We start from the raw sequence: 10093 nt of genomic DNA on the forward strand, positions 1-10093 counted from the left end.
AAACTGGATACTGACCAATGTGCATAGCATCATCTGGAGTGCTCAGTTGTTTTAAGCAGATTTAGGGCACCTGTGAATTTATAGGCTCATCAGGTGATCCATTTCCAAGGTAAAGTTTGAGAATTACTGGGTTAAAATGTGGAGAAGGGTCCAGATGTTAAAGGTGCTTTAAGATTGCCCTCTACTGATTCTGTTTGTCTTTCTACTGTTTTACCTACCCCCTGCCACAAAATTAAAATTATATGTCCACATGAACACACCCTGAGATTTGGTCACTTTCTTGTGTTTTAGGTGGATTGCCTAGGAAAATGAGTCGTATGGCCAATGGTAGTTCCATGTAATTAGTTTTTGCTCACCACTAGCATAGATGACTTGTTTACATGTGGCTTCCATTGGAAGCCTCCTTGACTGTAGATGATGTGAAAGACTAGATCAGTAGAGTTGGAAAAGGCTTTATAACCAATGTCATATGCTTGCTATTTAAAGGTTTGGTTTGGTTTGGGTGTTTGGGTGTTTGGGTTTGTTTTGTTTTGTTTTGTTTTGCCATATTCACTTTAGTTTTTTAATAAATATTTTTCAAAAATTGATACTGTGTTTCATTTTCCTATTTGAATAATGTATATGTTTGTTGAGCACCTACTATTGCAGGTGCATTGAAGCTTCCTCACTACCTTTGGGATTGGTCTGTCACTGTTCCCACATAAGAAAACAGTAATTTTTCCAGGTTCTTGGAACAGTTCAGTAGCACTTCTCTGAACATTGACTAGCACTGGTGTTGCATTCCCCTCCCTGAGGCTGCTGTCTGACAGTGCCAGTACCTGTTGAAGAAGAATATTTCTCTTGCTTTACAGACCCAGAAAGAAGCAACTTGGCTAATGTTGATGTCCAGAATACTGACTTTGACCCAAGGTGACCCACTTCCTCACTCCCAGCCCTAAAATATCAAAAGAATTCAGAATGTTGCCCCAAAGGCTCTGTGGAGATTGAAGCCAATTTACCTCAATGACTCCATCCCATTATATTAGCACCAGGTAGAAGTGATGGCTTTAGAGATTTTTATTTTGTGAGTGGGATATGTTGTTGAGCTATTAGCCACCTTAGAGTTCTAGCAATTCAGCTTACTAAAGTAATTTATCTTCTAGGATATTCTTTAAATGAAAAGCAGTGCCTTAGACAAAAGTCAGCATTTACAATATGATTGTTAAGTAAATGAAAAGCATGACTCTTACCACCAAATCACCAACCAGGAAAGTACACATTTCAAGCCAAAATACAGCAGGATTCATGATGGTGAAACTGTGAGGTGAAACTTAGACCCTCTTAGGGGCAGAGCTGGTCCAGATATGGGTGCCTGGTTAATGCATGGAATCCAGGCAGCATGTTTGAAGCATGAAGCAGAGCTCATGTCTGTCACTTCCTCATACTTTTAGATGCAAGGGAGGAAGTCACAATTTGGTCAACAATGTACCAAAAGGTAAATCTACAAACATATATAAGACTGTGAAGATAGAGATAATGGAATCAGTTACCCCAAAACATAGAATGTTATTAGCTCTTTGGCGCAAAAAGGTAAATGATGGACCAGAAGCACGCTGTGTTAATGTCAGCACTGATTCTAGAATTCAGGCTTCCTAACTCCTCAGCAAACACGTTTCTGGAACTTAACAGATGAAAAGTTTAAAATTTTGAACTTACTTTCCAAAGTTAAGTGACTCCCTTAAATCTCTGTCATTAGAAATCTGTAAACTGTTCCTCTCTGATTTATTATAAAACAAGATGTTTTCTGCCAGACATTAAAAAAAAAAAAAAATCCCCAGGTTATTCCCTGTTTTAAGAGGAAGTGGAGAAAAGAAAGCTTACGTAAACTGATAATACCTTCCTATGTAGTTACAATTGCAAATATAATTTAGAACACGATAGGCATTTTTTCATAACTCATTACACAGTCCACATAAGAACCATTTAAAAAAAAAAAAAAACAGGATGAGAATCATTTCTTTTTCCTGTCCTATTTCAATATTCTAATATAGGGGTGAGGAATCTAGCCAATCAAACAAGATGGTAGATTCAGCCTATTTCTTATGCCTGAGGCATTCTAGAGGAAAAAAGTGTTCTCAGATACTAGAAAATGGTGGGGGTGTCTGATCTCCTCTAACTTCACAAGGGGGAAAGACAATCAAGATAAAAAGCACAAGGCTGATTGATAGAGAGGGCAGATACACCTCCTCTCTCCAACCTTTTTATCAATTCGGACACCAGCTGTCCCACACCACTGCTTCTCTGCTGGTTTGGATAATCTGTTGCAATGGCCAATTTACAGACCATACTCAATTATCGGGTTTATCAAGGAAGTAATAGGTTACAATTCAGGATCAGGAATGACTCAGAAGGAGATCAGGACAGGACAGCCTCTTCTCAGCAATGCCTGTAGGCAGGGCTCTCTTTGGCCCTCGGCCTCCTAGCACCTCAGCCTCAGGCTTCTTGGGCCCAGCAAGCCTCTGCCCTGCTCCGCCAAGTGCTACAAAGCTCTTTAGCCCCTAAGTAAATGCCTGGGGGTTAATCACCGCTGTCCAATAGGAGGCCTCCTGCCTGAAGATTCTCAGCTCTCTCACTCTGTGGGTTGGCACACTTACTATAGTCACCTTGCTTCAAGGGTGGGAAAACCCACTGCACCATTTCACGTCAGTCTTCTGGTTCAGCTGTTTGCTATTTCTCTGCCACTGCTTTTCATTGTCTTGCCCCATCTCTGGTATTATAGCTTGTTTGCTCTCTCTGCTTCCTGAATCTAGCAGGTTATTAGCACAGGGACCCTGGGTTCAAAGGATATATTATGCTGTCTCTTCTTCTTGGTGGTAATGAGGTCCCCCCTTTCCACCTCTGGGATGGCTCATTTTAAGCCTGTGGGATGGCAAAACTGACAAATCCCTTCATTAGGGTTCCATGCACCTTTTTTTTGCATTACCCCACCCCATAAGGGTGCCATGCACTTTATATGCATTATTAGCAAGCTGTCCAATCCCCTTGGTGGGCCACAAGTACCTTATTTGCAGAATCCCTCCCCCAATCATTTGGTGGGAGTTACCAGACCATGGCAAAAAAAAGGTCATATAAAAGTGATTAATCACACCACAGATATTTTGAAAGAAAGTGTTAACCGTCATTAATTCTAGATGGCAGGAAGCTGGGTTTAATATTATTTATATCATTCTATATTTCAAAGATTTATTTTAAAACAAACCCCACTTCAGATCAGGGGTTTCTGACCTTTCTGTAAGGAGGAAATGGTCTTGGTTTCTCTAAATCCTTAGGATTAAGAGAATGGAGGCTTTATGGTGAACTATCCACTGGAAATTGTGGGAAATCAGAGGATAGATCATGAAGCATGAATCATCTTGGAATTCTCCTGAGTAGAACCTCAAACTACCAACAAATCCAACCTCATGGCTGAGGGTCCCTGTTTTGGCAGCAGAATCATGCAACCGCTTTATAATTCCGTAGCAAGGTACTTTTTCTAAGGAAATTTTCCCTAACTTCAGGTTTTTGGAACTTGCCAAGTAGCTCTACTTGTATGACCTTGTATGATCTCATCTGTATGACCTTGAGTTGATCAGTTGATCTCTGTGTTCCTCCATTCTTTAACTTGTGACATTTGAGGGTTGGTTTTTTAAATTTTTACTGAGACAACTGAACTCTTTAATTTTAAGTTATGTGTAAAGCATTCCAGCCATCCTTTGTATGAGATATTCTAAAATAATTGTGACCCAGCATGTGTTTATCACCACCACTTGTCTGTCAGTTTGTCATACTGTGGTGGCTTGCATGTTGCTGTGAAGCTGAAAGCTATGCCACTGGTATTTCAAATACCAGCAGGCTCCCCCATGGTAGACAGATTTCAGTGGAGCTTCCAGTCTAAGACAGACTGAAGAAATACAGGGCCATCCACTTCTGAAGAAATTGGCCACTGAAAACTTTATGAATAGCAAAGAAACACTGTCTGATATAGTGCCAGAAGATGAGCTGCTCAGGTTGGAAGACACTCAAAATGTGACTGAGGAAGAGCTGTGTGATAGTTGGAGCTGTGTGTCAACTTGGCTGGACCACAATTCTGTGTGGTTTAAGCAATTGTGATGTGGGTTGTTCCCATGATGGGATCAGATGTATATGTTTTAAGCAGCCAATCCATTGAAAGGGAGTTTCCCTAGGGTTGTGGCCTGCTTCTAGTACATTTATGGACATCCTGGGAAAAGAGACACTCTTCTGTGGATCGGGATTCTGTTGTGCTGCCTCCAACTGTCTGTGAGCAAACAATCCACCATTCAGCCTGGAGATCTTAGATTCATCATTCACTGGAGTCAACAGCCAGTATACTGCCTGCCAGCCTTGAGCTCCTCAGCCCTTGCAGCTGCATGAGTCAGGAAAAGCCTTCAGCTTGAAGTTTGATCCAAGAACTTGAGACTTGCCAGCTTCTGTAAGTAGGTGAGCCATTGTCCTAAGATAAATTTCTCTTTCTCTCTCTCTATATATAAACTTCACTGGTTTTGCTTCTCGAGAGAACCAAATCTAACACAAGCTGCCTCCTCAAAGTAAAGTGGACCTTTATGATGTGGATGGAATAAAGCTTTCAGGACCTCCATTTGCTGATGGGGCATGACTAAAAATGGGAAAAAACAGTTATAAACATTCATTAATAATCGGATGTGGATTGTAAGAAGTATGAATCTAGGAAAATGGGAAGTTGTTAAAAATGAAAGGGAATGCATAAAGATCAATACCCTAGGCACAGGAGCTCTGTTAGCAAAGCTCCTAAGGCACTTGACTGCTAACCAGAAGGCTGGCAGTTCAAACCCACCAGCCACTCCTCGGAAGAAAGATGGGGCAATCTACTTCCGTAGTGATGCTTACTGCCTCAGAAACCCAAGGAAGGGCTGATAAGAGTCAGGGCTGACTCAATGGCACCTAACAATAACAACAACATCCTAGGCACTAGTGAGATGAAAGGACTGGTATTGGCCATTTTGAAGCAAACAATCATTTGGTCTACTATGCCCAGAATTACCAATTGAAGAGGAATGGCATCTCATTCATTGTTAAAAAGAGCATTTCAAGATCTATCCTGAAGTACAATGCTGTCAGTGATAGGATAATATCCATTGGCCTACAAGAAAGATGAGTTAATATGACTAATATTCAAATTTACACACCAACCACTAAAGCCACAGTTGAAGAAACTGAAGATTTTTGCCAACTTCTGCAGTCTGAAATTGACCAAACATGCAACCAAGATGTATTGATAATTACTGGTGATTAGAGTGTGAAAGTTGGAAACAAAGAAGCAGCATCAGTAGTTGGGAAAATAGGGCTGTGGTGATACAAATGATGCCAGAGATCACATGATAGAATTTTTTAAAAAAATATTTTATTGTGATTTGGGTAAAAGTTTACAGGGCAAATTCATTTTCCATACAGCAGTTCATACACATTTTGTTTCATGACATTGACTGCAATTCCCCACAATGTAACAGTTCTCTTCCTACTTCCTCCCCTTAATTACCTCTTCCCTGTGTCTTTCCTTTCCATGCACTCCCCCAACCTAACTGTCTCCCTGTGCAAACACTGCCCTTCTGTTCTCTCACAACTGATTTCTCCAAGGAGTGTATTTATCTGACATAAATGTTCACTCCATGTGCCTGTCTATTGTTTGGCTAGAAGCCACAGGAGTGAGTTCAGTTCCAAACCTGAAGGGTAACTAGGGACCATAAATCTCAGGGGTCTCATCAGGCTCTATCAGCAAACATGGTCTTTTTTTTATGATTTTGAGTTTTCTTCCACATTGTTCTCCCACTGTATCCAGGATCTCCTGCACCAGTGCCCACCCCACCCCCTGCCAGAGGTTTACAGTGGTAGCCAGGGACCATCTAGTTCTGGTCTCAAGGTCATACAGGCTGAGAATCACATGGTCTCCTAGTCCTTTGGACTAATTGTTTCCATGCATCTTTGCTTTTCCTCATTCTTCTTTCCTGTGGACAAGAAGAGACCTGTCATTGCATCTAGATGGCCAGTGGCAAGTTTTTAAGATTCCAGTTGCTACTCACCAAAGGAGGATGTGGAACAATGTTTTTGTGTAGTATGTTGTGCCGTTGAGCTTGATGTCCCCTGCGACCATGGTCCTGAGCCCACAGGTCCAACTACTTACTCCTTCCAGATAGCTGGCTGTGGCCAAGAAGTCACCACAACCTTGTCCCTTGTCGGCTCTACCATATACCCAGACATTCTTACAGTACATACAAATACACATGTAGAAATATCGTCTGCCAACTGTATACATGGTCATAGGGACACTTCCCACTGCCTAGACGTACCTGAATGTTCAGCCTGTCCACCCACCTATCCACCCATAGATCAATGCTTGCTATCACTGACCACACAGTACTATACATGCAAAAGGGTTCATCTTTGTTGTCTGTACCTTCCATGTACCTCTCTATGTCTTCCTCATCCTCAGTGCCACCATGTTGATCACTCACTCTTGGTGCATTGCCCTTCCCTTCACCCAAATCAATACTTGTCTCTACCTATCTAGCAGTGCTCCCTGCCCTCTCCTCCCATCGCTGGTAACCAACAAAGAAAGTTTCCTTCCATATATAAACCTTTCCTTGACTTTTTACAACCGTGAACTAATACAATATTTGTCCTCTGTGATTGACTTATTTCACTCAGCAAACTATCCTCCAAATTCATCCATGTTACACAGTGTTTTGCAGATTGTACATTACTCTTTAGTGTTGCATAGTATTCCATTGTGTGTATGTACCATAATTTGCTTATCCATTCTTCTGTTGCTGGGCACTTAGGTTGTTTCCATCTCTTTGCTATTGTAAATAGTGCTGCGTTGAACATGAGTGTGCATGTATCTGTTCTTGTCCTGGCTGTCACTTCTTTAGGATATATACCTAGTAATGGGATCACTGGGTCAGATGGTATTTCTAATTGTAACTTTTAAAGGAATTGCCATGCTGCTTTCCACCGTGTTTGTATCATTTTACAGTCCCACCAGCAGTGTGTAAGTGTTCCAATCTCTCCACACCCTCATCAGCACTTGTTATTTTCTATATTGTTGAACTTTGCTATTAGTTCTGGCGCAAGATGATACCTCCTTGTCCTGATTTGCATCTCTCTAATGGCTAATGATCATGAACATTTCTTCATGTGTTTGCTGGCCACCTGACTATCCTTTTTGGTGAAGTGTCTATTCATGCCCTCTGCCCATTTTTTAAATAGACTGTTTGACTTTTTGTTGTTGAGGTGTTGGAGTTTTCTATAAATTTTAGACATAAGTCCCTTGTCAAATACCTTGTTGCTGAATATTTTTTCTAGTCTGTAGGTTCTCTTTGTATTCTTTTGAAGAAGTCTTTGGAAGCACATAAGAATTTAATTTTAGAAGGTCCCATTCACCCAGTTTATCTTCTACTGTTTGTGCATTTTGAGTTATACTTGACAGTCTATTTATGCCATATATTAAGGCCCTTAAATTTGCCCCTATTTTTTCACTGATGAACTTTATAGTTTTAGGTTTCATGTTTAAGTCTTTGATCCATCTGGAGTTAATTTTGTGTATGGTGTGAGGAATTAATCTTTTTTCATTTGTCTGAAATGGATAACCTGTTTTGCCAGCACCATTTGTTAAAGAGACTATCTCTGCAACATTTAATGGATTTCGGCCCTTTGTCAAAAATCAGCTGACCATAAGTCAATGGATCTATTTCACGGTTGTCAATTCTATTCTACTGGTCTATGTGTCTGTCATTGTACCAATCTAGTCTGTTTTGACTACTGTGGCTGTACAGTAGGTTTTGAGATCTGGGAGTCTGAGACCGCCTACTTCCTTCTTCACTAGTGCTTTCCCTATCCTAGGTCTCTTTCCTCTCCATATAAAATTAGTTACTGATTTTTCCATATCCTTAAAGAATGTTGATGGGATCTGAATTGGGATGTACTGAATGCATTGATTGCTTTGGGTCATATTGACATTTTCACAATGTTCAATTTTCCTATCCACGAGCATGGTATGTCCTTCCATCTGTGTAGATCTTTTATGGATTCTTGAAAGAGTGTTTTGTAGCTTTGTGCAGGTCTTTTCTGTCCCTGGTAAGATTCATTCCCAAGTATTTCATTTTTTTGGTAGCTATTGTAAATGGTATTGATTCCTCATTTCCTTTTCAGCAGTCTCTTTGCTGGTGTAGAGAAATCAACTGATTTTTGTATGTTGATCTTCTATGCTGCCACTATGTTAAATCTCTCAATTAGTTTCAGTAGTTTTTTTGGCTGAGTCTCTTGGGTTTTCTAGGTATAGGATCATATCATCAGCAAATAGGGATAGCTTGACTTCTTCCTTAACAATGTGGATTCCTTTAATATCCCTATCTTACCTTATTGCCCCTGCTAGGACTTCCAGTACAATGTTGAGTAGAAGTGGTGATAAAGGGCACCTTAGTCTGGGTCTTGTTTGCAAGGGGAATGGTTTCAGTCTCTCTCCGTTGAGAATAACGTGGGCTGTTGGTTTTGTATATATGCCCTTTATTATGTTGAGAATTTCCCTTCTATTCCTATTTTTCTAGAATTTTTATCAGGAATAATGTTGGATTTTATCAAATGCCTTTTCTGCATTGATTAATATGATCATGTGGTTCTCTTTCTTTATTTTACTTATGTGATGGATGACATTGATTGTTTTTCTAATGTTGAATCATCCTTGCATACCTGGTATGAACCTCACTTGGTCAAAGATTTTTTGGGTTTTTTTTTTTTTTTTTTTTGATATATTGTTGGAGTCTATTGGCTAGGATTCAATTGAAGACTTTTGCATCTATATTCATGAGGTATATTGATTGGTAGTTTTCCTTTTCAGTGATGTCTTTGCCTGGTTCTGGTATTAAGGTTATGCTTGCTTCATAAAATGAATTTGGGAGGATTCCATCTTTTTCTATGTTCTGGAATAATTTGAGTAGGATTGGGGTCAGTTCTTCTCTGAATGTTTGGTAGAATTCTCCAGTGAAACCATCTGGGCCAGAACTTCTTTGGTGGTAATTTTTTTATGACCTGTTCAATTTCTTCTTTTGTTATGAGTCAGTTAAAATTTTCCACCTCATTGTGTGTTAGTTTAGGTAAGTAGTATGCTTCTAGAAATCTGTCCATTTCTTCTAGATTTTCAAATTTGTTGGAGTACAGTTCTTCATAGCATCTTGATATTATCCTTTTTATTTCATTTGGCCCTGTTGTGACATTGCCTGATTTATTTCTTATTCATGTTATTAGTATTCTCTCACTCTTTGCCTTTGTTAAATTTGCTAGGGGTTTGTCAGTTTTATTAATCTTTTCAAAAAACTAATATCTGGTCTCAATTTTTTTCTATTGTCTTTCTATTTTCTGTTTCATTTATTTCCACTCAAATCTTTTATTATTTCTTTTCTTCTGGTGACTGTAGGTTTTTTGGGGGTTTTTTACTCCTTTTTTTTCTAATTGTTGGAGATGTTGGATTAAGGTGTTGATTTTGGCTCTTCTTTTTTGATGTGTGCATTTATTGCTATAAACTGGCCTCTGATCATTGCTTTAGTTATGTCCCAAAGATTTTGGTATGTTGTGTTTTCATTCTCATTTGATTCAAGGAATTTCTTAATTTCAATTTCTATTTCTTCTATTATCCATCTGTTTTTAAGGACAGTGTTACTCAGTTTCCATGTGTTTGCTCTTTTTCCATTGATCTTCCTATTGTTGATTTCTAATTTTAAAGCATTATGATCTGAGAAGATCCTTTGCAGTATTTCAATGTTTTAAAATTTATTAAGGCATACTTTGTGGCCTAACATATGGTCTATCATGGAGAATGTTCCATGTGTGCTGGAAAATAATGTGTATTTTGCTGTTGTTGGGTAAAGTTCTCTGCAGATGTCTATAAGGTCAAGTTGGTGGAATGAATTGTTTAGCTCTTCTGTGTCTAGTTTGAGTTTCTTTCCAGTTGTTCTATCTTTCATTGAAAGTTGTGTATTAAAGTCCCCTATTATGAGTGTGGAGTCACCTATTTGTCTTTCAATTATGT

Source organism: Orycteropus afer, unplaced genomic scaffold (assembly GCF_000298275.1).
Source record: "Orycteropus afer afer isolate SDZICR_OR568_19922 unplaced genomic scaffold, OryAfe1.0 scaffold00066, whole genome shotgun sequence".
NCBI lineage: Eukaryota > Metazoa > Chordata > Mammalia > Tubulidentata > Orycteropodidae > Orycteropus > Orycteropus afer.